The sequence below is a fragment of the Papio anubis genome, chromosome 3 (genome assembly GCF_008728515.1).
Source record: "Papio anubis isolate 15944 chromosome 3, Panubis1.0, whole genome shotgun sequence".
Lineage (NCBI taxonomy): Eukaryota > Metazoa > Chordata > Mammalia > Primates > Cercopithecidae > Papio > Papio anubis.
The window spans coordinates 7,624,711-7,640,642 of record NC_044978.1 but is presented as its reverse complement, the minus strand read 5'-3'; the positions used below and the strand labels follow the sequence as shown (position 1 = coordinate 7,640,642).

The following is a 15,932-nucleotide window of genomic DNA, read 5'->3' as shown; positions in this document are numbered from 1 at the left end:
ATTTACTGGTTCTATCCTTGGGGATTCTGATTCCCTACAGCTGAAACAGGACCCAGGAATGTATATTTTCTCAAGAACCCTCAGGTGATTCTGATTACAGGGGGTCTAAAGGCAACAATTAGAAAATTATTGGTCCAGGGCTACCATAGATAGTTACAGCCTATTTGTCATCAAGATAATCTTCAAATTTCAATAAAGAACCTCTTTATTATCAACATTATTCCAAAATGTAGTAAAGGTTGATTTCTAATAAGTTTAAAAATAAAGATTGCCTGTACCATGGCCTGATTTAAATCTAGTTTCTAAGTAATACTGTAAACTCTTGAGGCAAGATTCTAGTACTCACTGATCAGTGTAAATAGAGACTAAAGATAAATGCAGAGCTCCATTAAGCCAGGACTCTTAGCTAGGAATCTCACACGCACCCTCTCTTCCTTCCAGTATCGTCTTAGTTTATCTTCAGTTTAAGCTTGTTCTCCCTTCTCTTTCCCCTAACTCAGATTCTCTCACTGCCAATTTCCTCCCTCTTTATAGACTCTTAGCTTATAATCTTCTCATGGCCTACTTTTTTTTCCTCCTAGATATCTTATCCAAGGATAAAAGAGGGGAAGGTGAATCCTGGTCTTTCATAGATTTTGTGGATTAAAAGTGCTGGACTTGGAGTATACAGCTAAGAAAGAAGTGTTAGGTAAACACAGAAAGAAATTTGGATGCTTCTCTGCCCAGGCTAGATTCTTCTTTCTCCCAGTCTGCTCTAGAAATGCCTGGCTTCTTATGTTTTTCACTAAAGCAAACAAAGCCAGAGCTACATCTTCATCAGGTAAACTAAAAATCAGATCATATGGCCCGTAGGAGCTTGCTGTATTTCAATATGACTCCTTTAATATTTCATGGCTTTATTCCACAACTCTCTTTTCTTAGAAATGCATCACATCACAGAGCAAACCAAGCTTTGCTGTCTTAAGCACCAAAAATGAACCAAAGTTTGGCCAGGTGTGGTGGCTCACGCCTGTAATCCCAGCACTTTGGGAGGCTGAGGAGGGTGGATCACAAGGTCAGGAGATTGAGACCATCCTGGCCAACATGGTGAAACCCCATCTCTACTAAAAATATAAAAATTAGCTGGGTGTGGTGATGTACGCCTGTAGTCCCAGCTACTCTGGAGGCTGTGGACCCGGGAGGCAGACGCTGCAGTGAGCCGAGATCACACCACTGCACTCCAGCCTAGTGACAGGGCGAGACTCCGTCTCAAAAAAAAAAAACAAAAAACAAATCCAAAAATGATCCATAATTTTAGGCAAGAGGACAGCGGATAGCTTTACCTAGAATGTTGTTAGAAATATCTTTCTTTGCCTCACTTGGGACGTTTGTACCCTAAGAGTAGTGGTGTTTCTGGTGTCATCTTTAAGCAAACAAAGAATTCCATGACCCATGAAGATGACTGTTTAGGCTTCCAGACTGAGGTAATTAATGCAACTGTGGCCTAATGTACTTCCGACATCAGGATTTATGGATGACCCAGGTTTAGTCTCTTAGAAAAATCAGCTATGAGTTGAATATAGACTTGAAAGTAAAGAAGAAATAAAATATCAAAATCTTATGTTGTATTTTAAATTTCTAAAGTCTTAAGGAAGTTGTTTGTCTATGTCCATTTCAAATGGGTATAATGGTCCATGACAGGCTTTGAGAAAATAGGCTATGAGCATGAACTTCATCGTAAGTATGTTGTTAAGAGTGGCAGTGGTATTGATGATGTAAACATCTTTCCTCTCCTGGCATTAACAGACAGAAATGTGACTTGTAGATTCAGTCTCTCCCCACCAACACATATGTAAGCAAAATGTGAAACTCACCTCTCTGCTTACATATCTTTAGTTGATAGTTCACAGACAAGAAGTTTTGTGAGACTGAACCCTAAATGATCTGTTAATGATTTGGGATTTTAAACAGTTTGCTCTGAAAGCTGGTTCTTGTAATCAAGTTTGACATGAAAATAGCACTGTCATTAAATTCAAGGAAATACCACAGTTTAATGCTTAATCACATTAAATTTCAGATAATTTGTATGTCGTGAAGCTGTATTTTGGAAACATCGGTTGGAGCTTTAGTACTGAGCAGACCATATATCTACACAGACTCTTAGTCTCAGGGCACTTCAGTATCAAGTTGTAGTTTTGGGAAGCTGGTATGGAAAAAAACAAAACAAAACATCTATTTATTAATTGCATGGAAATGTTTTAGGGCATACCTACATGTCATTAAAGTGGCAATGATAGCGAATAATAGGGCTACAATTACTGTCTTCTAGAACCAGTTTCTTTCTTTCAAGGGAAAAATTCTTGCCCCGTCACTTTCCTCATGAATTTCCAGGAGTGTTCCTTGCCTCTGATTTGAAGCATGTTAATGTTGTTCTTTTTCAAGCAGTTCTGATTCTTTGCCCTATACATTTCTGTGGATAGCTGTTGTCTGGGTGATGGAAGGGTAGAGATTAAATTGAATTTCTTGCAGGGTCAGTTTACGTAGTGAGTTCTGAAAGCACACTGAGTGGAAGATTTACATTTTCAAGTAAAATCATTGAAATTATGGTGAGTAAAACATATGATAAGGATATTAACATATACCTAATAGGTCACCCATACTCACGTGGGAGTTTTAGTACTTCTTAGTAATTCCATTTACTTGACACAAATGGTTGTAGCTGATTGCTCTAACCTATCACCATACCTTGAGCAAAACAACGGATGGCATTCAATAAGGAGTTAGGATCCATTAAAGAGAAGCCCATTATAACAGCTTATACAATCTACAATGCAAATGAGAACACTGTTTCAACATAAGATGAAAAAGGCATTCTGAAAGAGGCTAAAGTATTTTCTAAATTTTAAAAAAGCGCTAGTCTTGACTCCTAAGATTTCTTAAATATTTTTCAAAGTGTCAACTCTTGAATTGTGGAATATGTCTTTTGTCTTCCCACTGTAAGGATTCAAACTTCTCATAATGCACAAAAAGATCTCCAGTCAGGATCCCCCCCACCCAATACAACGTTGTGTTAACCTTCATCCAGTTGTCCAGCTAATTCTTATGCTTCTCCAATTTTACTGGATATGATGTTTTTATTGGGGTTCATGGAAGCATGGCTAATGATATCAGCAAGCTTTGTAATTTCTCACTGCCAGTTTTCTACACAACTTACACTTTTGTCACTCAAACTGCACCAAATTGCTCCAACAATTAATCTTAAAGCACGGGAGTAGGGGGACTTTTAAATGGACCCCTTCTTGGGATTCTGTGTTAAAAACAGAAAAGTTCCCATGAATGAAGGGGGTAAGTTAGCTTTTCCAGCCTCTGCCTCTCCCCAAGTCTCACTCTTCTCTACCACCCCCCAAAAGGAATGAATTACATTTCTCTTCTTGTCCTTTAAATGAATAGCATAGTTTGGGTGAAATTATCGGGCAATTGCATGCCTTTTATGCAGATAATGCTATTTGATGAAAGCGGTGTTTTGATCTGCTAAGGATAATACAGATCCAGGGCTGGATTCATTGGTGAGAGTAAAGCTGTCTTCTGTGATAACTTCATCTCAGCATGAGGTCAGACGGGGAAAACTGGGATGGGGGATTAAAAAATGACACAGTCGGAGCAGTATTCAGTTCCCTGCTGTGCTCCTGGCTGCACACTATAGCTTATGTTTCTGATCTGTTATGGTATTGTCTGCCTTTCTCTCTCGGAGCAGAAAGAGATTGCTTAAAACTTTTCTTTTTTCAGCTAGAGGGATTAGTTCTGTGCAGCTTTTTTAATTAAAGAAACTGTATCTTTTTCAAGGCAATTTAAAGCTGCAAGAGAAGAACCATCAACATCCATAACTTAGTACTATTATCTGTAACAAAAGTGTAAGCTCTAAATTTGATATTCAATAATAGGGGAAAGGAGCTATAGAATTCTGTTGTATTTTTAACCTTCAGTGGTTGCTCCAATCCCTAAATGAAGAATAGTAAATAAATTATTTTGTATAAGTCCTGAATATGTTTCTATAAGTAGTAACTTTCAGCCTCTTTGCTTTTTTAGCTTAGCTGAGCTTGCTTAATTAAATCTTCATGATGATAGCGAAGTGCACTTGAAAATGGTGTAAGAGGAAATAGATTTGACTATATATCCTCTTCTTTACCCAGAGATCATTTTTAAACATTTCCATTCTACTGAAAGTGATAACAGTAGAAAATGTCTGCTTAATATGGGCAATTTGCATTTAAACAGTGCAAAGTACAACATTATGGTACTTTATCACGACGAATCTTTCCATTTGTGATAAGCGGTCATCATCTTTATTAATCTGAGGGGAGCATGGATTGAATCTATCCAAAGTGATGATGAATTTGTCAGGACATATACATTTGAGTTGAATTTATAGCTCAATTTAACCCAGGTTAATGTCGAAAATCCTCAAATGTTTCCAATAAGGCCCATATGGTTATCACTTTACAAAGCACACAGGCTCTGCGCTTCAGTTGCAACATACACATCTCCAACTAAATTCCATGCCAGATCAATTAGAAACAGTCCTCCTGAGCAGACAGGAACAAACAGAGATTGTTTCCCCAATACCAGCTGAACCCTTGTCTTGAAGAAATGAAAAGCAGTCATCTTAGGCGCTGCACTTCTTACCACTAAAAATCCAAAGGCAAGGTAGAAGACAATAGGGTTTTATAAATAATGTCATATTTAATATAAAAACGTGAGTATCTACACATTATAGGTGCTTGCCACAATGTTTCCAAATTTCGATAAATATCATATCCTACTGAAAAAGAGAAAACCAAAATTTGATCTCTTTGCCTTTTCTCATTGTTTTTGTCTTTACTTTAAATTATGTTTCTGAGGAAAGTCAACCAAGGTCAAAAGTGGTTTGTTGTAATGACCAGAATTTTAAAATGATGTCCCATTAAAAACTTGATGGTAGAGAAGAAAAAATTGTACTTAAATACATTTTCAAGGTAAATTTTATTTATGACATACCCCTATTTAAAAAAGAAAGTCAGAAGGGCTAAAGACAATGAAAATATTTTATTCGTGTATCCACTCATTCATTCAACAAACATTTATTGAGCACCTCCTATATGCCAGCCCATGGGCTAGGCTTGTGTGTCCAAAGAGGCATAAGGCTGAGCCCCTACACTCCAAGAGTGCTCAGCTATGAGGAAAGACCTATACAAAAAACAGTGCCATCCTTTATTACATGCAGAAAACACAGTGGAAGCACTGCCAAGGAAGGAGAGTATCACTGATAGGTGCTTTAAAAGCTATGCGTTCTAGGGGCTCCAGATGCAGGGCATTCCAGACTAAGAGGTCACCAAAGGGCGGAGAAAGAGTAGGGCACTTCTGGGAAATAAAAAGATGTTCAATTTGTCTGATACTGAATTATAGTCACTTGATGCCTATATTTTTAACCTATATTTACAAGTTAACATATAAGCTGGAACCTAAAATATCTAAAGGGTGTTGTTTTACTCAAAAATTGTCCTGTAATGTCATCATTTTATCATAAACCTTGCCAGCAGCTAATGCCTACCTTGAGTACACTATATACGCTTCTCACTGAAAAGTTGTTTATAGAAAATATGACAGATTTTAAAAGGCACTCCATGATAACTCTTAATTATAAAGGTTCCAACTTTCAGTGTGGAGTAATGTAGCAAGTTTTAAACACATTCACAGAGCTAAACCAAAACCGAAAGTTCCACATGTTAAAAGATGCTGGTGTTCAAAATGCTTTGCAAAACCTGGGGTCTTTTATGAGGCTCCAGCCAAAGCAAGGGAGCCCTTGGGTGGTGCTATGCAACTGCTTTTTCACCGAAGGTTGGAGCCACGCATAGGCCAGGTTTACGCCATGGAATACAAGCAAATGTACTGGAGAAGCATGGTCCCAATTAAAGGTTGCTTCGTCTCATCACCAGTCCATTCAGTGGCTCCAAAATGCATGCACATTGAGAGAGGCTTATCTTGCTTTAATTAAGATAATGAAAACATATTTTCCTCTACAAACAGTCATTTAATTTTATGACTTTGTCAGTGATCGAATTAAAATATTTGTTTTATAGTTCCCTCAATCTAACAGCCAAGGGATAAGTTATTTTTTGTCAGTGGGGGGAAAACCCCACCCAATAATATCTTTAAGGCTATTTGAGAGACTTACATGTAAAATTTAAGTTTTAGTGTTGTTCACTGTGAAGCCATTTGTGTAAGGCAAACACCTCAGGTGCCTAGAATTTGGGGTTTGCTCAGTGGCTACCAGCCTTTAGCCTGTGTTCTAAAGTGGCCCATCACCTATTTGCTGTTCTCAGTTGAGACATAACCTTCTTTTGGGCATATGTGGGTGACTGGCTTTCCTGGTCCTGAGGGGTGAGCTGGAAGGTCTAGGTACCTGAGATTTGGCTCCCCTAGTCATTTCTACCCCGTTCCTCATCGTTCCTAGGGTCTCCCGAGTGGGAGAGGTTGCAGCCGGTGAGCCACTGGGTTTGAACCCAGCAGGCAGGCCGCTCAGGCCTCAGGTTTGCTAGAGCAGATGGAACAAAGTCCAAAGAATAGGTAAACTCAAGTGATGTCCACAAGTCTCCTTGGAGAGCCTAATACCTGCCTCACCCGGCGGGGCGGTCCCTTCTGCACGCCTGAAAGCCTAGCGTGTCAAAGGAGGAAGTGGCTGCGGAGACCATCGAGTCTGCACGGGAGAGAGGCACAAACAGCTGCTACCCGGCCCCTTCAGGTCCAAGCTGGCTCTTTAGGACAGGAGGAGAAAACGGACAGCCCCCAAAGGGGAGAAAGGGAAGGCGCATGTGATGCTGACTAAAATGGACAGGTGTCACCTTCAGGTGGGCAGCGCCACTTGGCAGAGACTTGGCCCACAGGGAGGCGGTGGAGCAGCAGGGCAGGGTGCTGTTGGCCTTGCCTCAGTAGTGGGGCAAGAGCCTGGCTCCTCTTCCCCAAAATGAATCCGGAGGTTCCGCCCATTTTTTTCCCCCTAAGGACTTTTTAGAGGCTTGCAAAGGCCCCAGTCATGCGTTCCTAAGAGTAGGGCTAGGCGAGGGGAGCTGGGCCACATTTTCCTTGTGGAGAGCTGCGCATCTGTGTGACAAGAGGGGCCCACGGGAGGGCGACGCCGCCAGCTCCGTCCCATTATCCCGAGCACTACCGGCTGCGTTCACACCGCAAAGTCACCAGCTGCGCCGGGCAGAGTTTGCTGAGAGGGGCCAGAGGCTTGCAAAACAGACAGCGATGTCTTGCATTTCTTCTCTCGCTCCAGTTTTTATTGCTGTGGAGGGCACGGCGTGAGCTGCCCGCCATCCCCGCCCTCTCTTGACAACAGCTCAGTGAGGCAAAAAGCATGATGGTCACGTAGCGAGCTGCCTCTCTGCTTTCCAGGGATTCATTTGAAGGAGGAAGCGTGTGGTAGTTTGGCACTGCACAACATCAGCTTTTCCTAATGGCCTCAAATGATGGAACTTCTTTGTATGAGAGACAGACCCAAATTTAACACACGTAAGCTGCCTGGATTACAGGCGCAGGCAGATGTAGAGGAGGACCCCCGCGCGCTTTGTCCACCAGCGACGCCTGGCATAGAGTGCGCAGGGCCGTATTAATGAGTTCTAGAGCATTTTTTTTTCTATATTGCAAGCATAGTGTAAATGTTCAGCATTGCATACTGAAAAACTTTGAATCTCATGTAAGAAGGAACTGGGCTATAGACAGGAGCCAAGATTTATTGCCATTTCTAAGTTTTATGAGTTCTATTGTTTCCTACCTTTATTACCAGCGTTAGCTGTAATGAGGATTCTAGGAAAAAAGAGCTGGAAAAAAGCAGCATCCCCCAACTACCACAATGTAGCACTTCAGTTCTGGCCTCTTTAGGATTGGGGCAGTGTCTCATCTCTATTGTGTATTCCTAGATAGTAGGAGGGAGTCTCACTTACATACTTAACAAAAGTTTTAAAGACCTAATACTTTTGTGTGCGTGTGGGAACTGGGCCACAAAAGTGCTTTATGAGTTTCCTTACGGTCATGTCCGGATTCAAATTTCAAGTAGTTTGCATGCTCTTCATGTAATATCTGGGACATATCTTCATAATTAACAAGCTTTTTTTTTTTTTTTTTTTACATAATGAGAATGGTTAGAATGAGTGGGGGATATCATTAATTCGCCCCCATGACCTTATCTTTTTCAAGTGTGAAATTCAGTGGCAGAAGGAGATGGATCTATCCCAGGGTGACTCTAGATTCTTCCCGCAAAGATGTGCGTGTGCTGCTTTCCATCAGTAGTGCCCCGAGAGCCGGGTCGAGTTCGCTTACTACCAAGACTTCTCTACTTAACGCGCTGCGCTCGGGCACTTAGCAACTTCGGGAACACGGGCTGTGGGTCTGGGCACACTAGTTCGAGTTTAGGGATTCTCCTCCCTTCTAGCCCAAACTTTGGAGAAACTATCATAAAGGTTCAGGCTTTCCTAGGAGGCGTCGTCCGTGTTCTCCCAGTGCTCGATCTGTTTCTGGTTCTGCACGGCAGTTAAAAATGCAAGTGGACTTCCTAACGGCCGAGTACAGGTACAGGTCGGCGAAATCCTCCGCTCTGAAGCTGAAAGTGGACGGTGGCGCGAGGAGGCTGGGAGCGCACCAGTCTCCGCCACGCTTCCAAGGACAGGTCGGCGGCAGCCGGGGCAGGCCTGGTCGCCGCGTCTCAGCCCTCCACCTGCGGACTGCGGGTCCCAGGAGAAGGCAGGGAAATGCTCGGGCACCCACGGGGGAGCCGCACGCACTCGGCAGTCCCAAGCGCGCATGCCCCACCTCTGCCACCGCCCCGTCCCGGACCCGAAAGGAGCCTGAAGGATCCCACGGACCGCCGAGCCAGAGAGCGGTTCTGCTCAGGTCGCCCATTCGGAGCTACAAAACTCTGGAACTTCCAGCAGTTTCGGAAGCTCCGGGGGAGGACTTTCCTGCAGATAGGGGGCGGGGGCTGGGGAGCGGGGAGCCGGGAGCCAGCGCTGCGGTGGGTAGAAAGTGGCAGTGTCTTGGGAGGAGCAGCAAACTTTTTTTTCCCTCCCACAGCAAACAAAATCGAGGCAGGGACAGTGTTCGGCTGCTAATCTGAGGGGAGAATGGAGAAGAAGGAAGAGTAGTAAAAGCGGGGCGTGGAGCCTTCGGAGGACTCCCGGGTCCGCCCCTGGCAAGGTGATGCTGGGCGGAGGCCTAGGTGCTTGAAGCCGGGGGACAGACAATTGTTCTGCTACAGTGCCGAATGGGGCTGGTAAGGAAGTCTGAGTGTTTACTGCCTCCCTTCCCTGTCCAAAGGTCATTTGCGCTTTTCGGTCTCGGACGAAAGGACACTGTGGAAAGGAAGGCGCGGGTCATTTTCAGAGGCTCTGCAAAGGACGGGCCGCCTACCGGGGGTGGAAATCCTTAATTACACCCTTCTGCCTCGGAATCCGTCTTCCTGGCAGTGTCTTGCACTCCCACCTCCTCGGGTGACTCAGCTGACCTGAAATGCCCACCCTACGGAAGATCAAGAAAAGTAGTTTTCTAAGAAGGTTAGAGGTTTGATTACACACAGAGAAGTGTTTCCACTTAAGTCCAAAGCAATTACCCGCCCCCTCCCCCAGGGCCGCCTCGCCGCCACCCGTAGCAGAAAAGGACAGACCCCCACGCACGTACCCCCGCACTTTGTTGGTGCGTGTGAATTTCAAATGGCGCAGTAAGTTCATTAGTGTTTGCAATCAGCGGCGGGCAGACCCCTCATCAGAGCCGAAAGCCGGCAAGAGCCATTCATCAGCGTGAAGTGTTATTCACGGATGACCCCTAAATCACGGCGAGAGTAGTAGAGGCACTGATTGGTCACAGCATGGGAGCCTCGGTGCTTTCCCGAACCCGACGCGGCCGGGAGGAGGGAAGGAGGGAGGGGCGGCGAACGTGGTTCAGTCCGGCAAATCCCATTTGACAGAAAAAGGCAGTAAACGGGGAATCTCTTTTTTTGAATAAAGAAGAAGAAATAAAGTACCTGTCATCTTGACAAGTGGCGGAGCAGAGGAGTCAAGGATTATAAATGATCACAGCCAGGTCCAGCTCGCCCCGTGATTGGGCTCTCCCGCGATCTGCACCGGGGGAAGCGCATGGTAGGCTCCTCTCCTTTCCTCCTCTCCCTCGCACACTCCCGCACACACACACACACGGACACGTGTACGCGCCCGGGCTCGGGCACACTCGGCCCGGCGCGTCCCCCGCCGCACAATTACGGTCCTGGATGCCGCTCCCCGGCCGGGCGTCCCGGGGGCCTCCTCACCTGGCCCTTCTCGCCTTCCTCCTCCCTCGCCTCCCCGATCCTCCCGCTCGCGGGCCGAGCCCCGAAAACTCCGGCCCGGCCTGGTCCGCCGCCTTGGAGAAGGCTGGAAGGGCCGGCGGGCGGGGAGAGGGGGAGCGCGGGGGAGAGAAAGAAAGTGAACTCATTGGCGCGCCAGCGCCCTCCCCTCCCGCGTCCCGGGGCCGCGCGGCCGGGGGCGGGCAGGGAAGGAAGTTGTAACACTCGCGCCCCCTCCCCGCCCCCGCCCCGCCGGCGCCCGCTCCCCGCTCCCTCGGCGGGGCCCCCCTCCCCCGCGCCCGGCTCCTTTGAATTTGGCCCGGCGCGGTGTGCGCGCGGCTCGGGCGGACGCGGCGGCTGCTGCCGGGGAGCGAGCCGGCGGCGCGGGCGAGCCGAGCGCGGTAAGTGCGGCGCCGCCGCCGGCGCGCCCTCCTTCCTTTCTGGGGTCCTAGTGCCGGGCCGCGGCGCCGGGAGCGGGCGAGCGCGAACCGGGACGGCGCGTGGCTGCGACTGGCCCCGGGAGGCGGCGGGCGCGGGGGCATCTCCCCGGCGCGCGGGCTCTCTCCGCCGTCCGGCCTCCCAGTCCCCGCCCCGCCCTCGCGCCCGCCACCTCCGGCTGCCGGCTCAGGTGGGAACTTCGCCGGCGCCTCTCGCCCGAGGAGCCAGGCGCCGTGCCCCGGTTCTCGGGAGCCCCGGGGCCCCCGAGGAGGGCAGCCTGGAGGCTGGGCGCCCGGTGGGGGCGGGGAGAGGAGCCCGCTTGGTCCTCTTTGGCCCCCACTGTGTGGCGGGGCCCCGCGTCCTCTGCGGGGGCGTCTTGACAGGATCCTGTGGGGCTTCCAGCGAGCGGAAAGCCCCGGGATGTCACCGCTTTCCGGGGCAGGCAGGGAAGAGAAGGCTTCTGCAGCGACCAGGGAGCCAAGTTGGAAAGGAGTGAAGGAGGGAGAGTGAGGGGCGAGGGGTAACGTGGGGAGTGGTGGATCACGGCTGAAACTTGATCGGGAAACTCTGGATGGGGCTGGAAACACACACAAAATATCCTGAGCTGGGCGTTTCAAAAATTACGAATTTATGAGCCTGCAACTGAGATTCTAAGTCCCTCTTGTGTTTTACAACCGATTACAAAGAGCTTCACATATTTTAGGTTGAGGCGGGTTGTGTCTGATTGATCTTTGCTGAGCATCTTACTATGCAGCTTGGATTCCATTCTTACTGCCTCACCTTTAAGGTAGCTGGAGTGGTAACTTGTTAATTTTTATTGTGGAGGGAGGATAACAAGTACTTGTACCGTGTAATACATTACATACGTGTGTTTTCCGAAGTCATTGTAATTTGGAGGTAGAGAAAAGTTTCCAGGTATGTGTGAGGAGGTGCAATGGAAATGAAAGGCTGAGAGCTGTCCTAGACTTTTTACAGGGTCCCAAACGGCTGGGATGCCCGAGAACAGGACTCTCTCTTCATCATGCTCTATTTCTTATCTTCTGACAATGTATTTTGTCAAACATTGGTAGACTCTGGCAGAATTCACTGGGTGGTCTTTTCACTGGAAATAGAAATATGTTGAGGCATTACCTTTCCCTTCTCTTGTCAAAAGAAAAAAGGTGGATATGGCATCTCTGGAAAGCTTGGAAGAGTATCCCAAAAGATGGTATTGCAACTGAACAGAATTTGGTGATTTGACTCCCTTAGTGAATTTGTTTAAAATAATGATGCATATCCCTTTTTCCCCGTTGCCTACTTGGAGAAGTATTTGTAGTCTTTAGGGTATTAATATATTGAGAACAGACTGACTTTAGAATTAAGAGCAACTGTGTGATAATAATTCATTATCTATTTTAATATTTCAATTAAAACAAGATTTTATAAATTCAACAATCTTGCTTTGTGCATTCCTTAATACACTTTTAATTATCTAGAACTTCGAGCATGTATATCTTAATATATGAAATTCTTGTATGAGCCCTGAAAGTTTCAATTTTTAATTCTAAATGCAGAGCAAATATTTAATTCTTGATCTAAGAGTGAGAGGTTAGTTCAGTAATAAGACTTGCTAATCCCACTTTAAAATGTCATGGCATTCACAAATTATTCCTAAATTCTTCAAAGATAGGCGTTTATAATGAGTTTAGTTATTCTATTGTGTATTTCAGGATTTTGTTATCTTTTCCTGTTGCATTTCCCTTAATAATCTCGCTCTTTTTTTCTTACATGATTTTTTTATTCCTCTTAAAGATTTTTTCTAATAGTAAACAAATATGTCTTATGTTAAATAACTTAGAAAAGAATATATAGTTAGAAAAAGTAGTTCAAATCAAATACACATTTTTACATGCACTGTACAGTTTTTATGAAAAATGTAGTTAAACTAATCACCATGCTAATGTTTATATATGTTTGGAAAACTATATGAACCCCCTGTGCCAATAGCTTTAAGTTAGCAACCTATGCACTCTAATGAGGATTACTTGATTATTGGAAATAAAGCAGATAGATTTATAGAATTGTGACTAGTTATTCCTCCAAATGGGATTATTTTGCATGGCTGTGTTTATTTTCTAGAAAGATGTTTTAGGTAAATTATTGAGGTTTTTCTTACTGTGATTCTGTAGGCGTGTCATCAGTCTTTTGGTTAGAAAAGGAGCCTGCCTTATTAGGGTGAAGACAAAGAAAGATAAGGATGCTTATGTTTGAGTAGAAGAAAGCTCCTAAAGAGAGTGAAAACTTTTAAACTTATTCAGAAAGGAAACCTAGCTAAACAATAATGATCCAGTTAGGAAGTTCAAGCTACTCTTTCTTAGCTTTGCTTCTGGGAGCCAAGAGTAATTATTCTCTTTGTAAAGAGTCAAGCAAATAAGAAAGCAGGAAGGAGTGCGTGGCTATCATTGTGAGTAGAGTGACCTGTCAGAAATACTGAATCACCGTTAGGCTGGGTGTACAAAAAATGGTGTTTTTGCAATAGCTGCAAATGTGTGTTTGGAAATGCTGAAGTTTATCCTACCTATAGGAATACTAGGGAATAAGTTCAGAGCATGATCATAGTCTGATAGAAAAACCCAACAAAGCCAAGTTTATTAGTTTATTAATATTGATTATTTAAATAAATGCATGTGCCTCCTTTTTATTAAACTTTATTTTACCCCGTAAAAATTTGATTTCTGCATGGTGGCTGAATATCATCCAAGTTTTATATTTATTCGAATCAGTGTATTCAGCAGCTGTGATGAGCTGTCTGCCCTTTTCTTGAAGCTGTGCTGTAGAAACCTGTTAAGCATGTTGAATTACACATTGCTCATCTACCCAGTGTTTCGTTTGATAGTCAACTGTCCATTTTGACTTTGAGGACATACTTTCTTTACTTAGGGTGAGAATATGAGCAAAGAATATAATAGTTTGCCACCAAACGTTTACTATGGTCCATAACCAATTACATATTCCTGTGAATTTCCAGTTGAAGTTAGTGTTGTGTTCATAATTGCCTTATAAAGTGGAATGATAGCCCGTAGAAAAATTGACTACATGCATTCGGAGTAAAGTCTATTGAAAAGGTACCACAATAATACGTTATTTAAAAGTTTCAACAACTAATTTTTATTTTAAAATTATTTTATGTAAGCTTATTTTAGAATACATTTACAACTTGTCTTTGGAAATATCAGCTGTTTTAACAGACCTGATGGAAATTTTGTGCTTAAAAAAAAAAACCAAAACTGAAAAACCTTCTTAGTCTGAAAACTGATTAATTGTTGTGTCTTATAAAACCTGATTTATTTTAAATTTTTTTTTCCCAAGCATTACCATTATGAAGCTCTCTTTCTAATTGAGATTAATGTTTCTGAGCAAAGAAGTGGTTTGGAGGACTGCATTCATTTTGAGTGCTGTTGTAATCAATTTTAGATACAGCATTCCACAATGGATCAGTTTGCATCCAAACCTGCCTTATTATGTAGAATTAACTTGTTGGTGATTGATAGTAATACTTCTCCATCTTGAAAAGTCATTTGTTTCCAAACAAGTGTGATGGCTTGTATGAGTTTCGAAAGATTGCTTCTCATGATTAAAACATCGTATTGGGGACCTAATTTGAACTTTTTCTAAGAATTATATAAAACATGAGGAAGCAATTCATTAACATATATTCAACTAAAATAACCTGTTTTCCCAAAATGCAGTATGCCTCAAGGCATATTTTCTTGCCCATCAAAGGATTTTATGGCCTTTTGAGTCATTAATAGTAATTGTAATCCATCTAGGTTATTTCCTTTTTTGTTTGTATTAACATTCTAGTTCAGTTTTTCAGAGATTTCTTAGAATTATGGATGGACCTCTTATGCATGTGTTATAACTTTATTTCATAAGATAGTAGGCATAATCCTGACAATGAAAGATAGTGCATGTGGAGGTAATTCCTTAATGGAAATGTGGAGAGATGGTGGATGTTATCGCCCCACTGTGATATCTGCATTTGTTTCTTATTTGTACCTGGTCAGCTTTGGTTTTATCAGCTTTTAATTCTCTTCTGAAAGACCACATTAAGATTTTCTAGGGCTTTGGTCCATATTGCATTGTGATACATGTTGTCCCAATCAAACAAAATATTAGGAGCACAGAATATAAGATTAATATAGATTAGCATTCTAATGTATCTATAGTATATATGATTTCTAAAGACAGATGTAACTGCTTTCTAGTGCGTGTAAAGTTCCCACAATGGCATTACTCTTTACTTTCAGGAAGGAAAAAAGCTTGATAAGAACTATGTATCTTTATTTTATTCTCTGTAATGATAGATTCTTGGCATTGGATTGGTGTTTTTCTAGCTTAAGACATCCATTTAAAATAGTTTTAAATGCTAACATAATGCAGTTAAACTCCCATTTTCAAAATGTTATTTTACACAAGCATTAGAGTATAGACTATCAAAATACAGAAACATGCCCTGAGATATATACATGTTTCATATACTGAAACTACAATAGGATTCATTATTTTGACAGATTGCGATAAAATTTTCTGTAGTTTTGGTTAAATAACTCAGGTGATTACCTAGTTAGAACAGCTACATGGAATTCGCTAAAGATAGTGATCAACTCAAACCCATGTCTTTCTATTTCAAATTAGTCACTGTGCAAATTAATGTCAGTATCATAGAATGAACTCATAAGTCATATGAGTAGATGATTGAAACCATATCATGTAATAATAATAATATTGAGATTTTACTTTCCTGTTGATAAACTTTCTTGGAATCTTAGAAGAGCTAGGATCGGGTAGCACTGACTTTTCAAACAAGTTTGTGATAGGTGGCAGTCTTAACTGAGTTCCTTGACTTCCTTCAGAAAATAGGTAATTCTTATATGTTTAGGAGCATGTGTGGAGTGAAATGTAGCATAACACTAAACTATGTTTATATTCTTTTCTGTAAGTTTAGGAGTTAATCATTACTTGTGGAGGTGTGGCATTTATTACTATTATTATTTACTATTTCGCCCATGTTTATAGTTCTGTAGTTTATACTAGAGCATGCAAAAACACAGTGCTACCTTCTGAGAAATATTGTTTTGGGGAAAACATAGTGCCTGTGTTCACACTTGTATTTAATAATATA

The 15,932-nt window shown here is 43.1% G+C and overlaps 1 protein-coding gene, 1 long non-coding RNA gene and 1 pseudogene across 11 annotated transcripts in view; 1 reads left to right on the top strand and 2 right to left on the bottom strand.

Moving 5' to 3' along the window:
• The window catches only part of LOC108585825, a 31,778-nt gene extending 21,363 nt beyond the window's left edge, over positions 1-10,415 (bottom strand). For both annotated transcript variants that reach the window (XR_002521889.2, XR_002521890.2), the window contains exon 1: positions 10,034-10,415. This is a non-coding gene — a long non-coding RNA (uncharacterized LOC108585825). The remainder of the gene's footprint in view (positions 1-10,033) is intronic.
• TENM3 (teneurin transmembrane protein 3) overlaps positions 1-15,932 on the top strand; it is a 1,346,134-nt gene that overhangs the window by 686,538 nt on the left and 643,664 nt on the right. The gene's annotated exons all lie outside the window — the stretch shown is intronic.
• LOC101015353 lies at positions 4,700-9,596 on the bottom strand (annotated as a pseudogene). Its single transcript, XR_002521888.2, has one exon. The product of XR_002521888.2 is annotated as an uncharacterized LOC101015353 (transcript).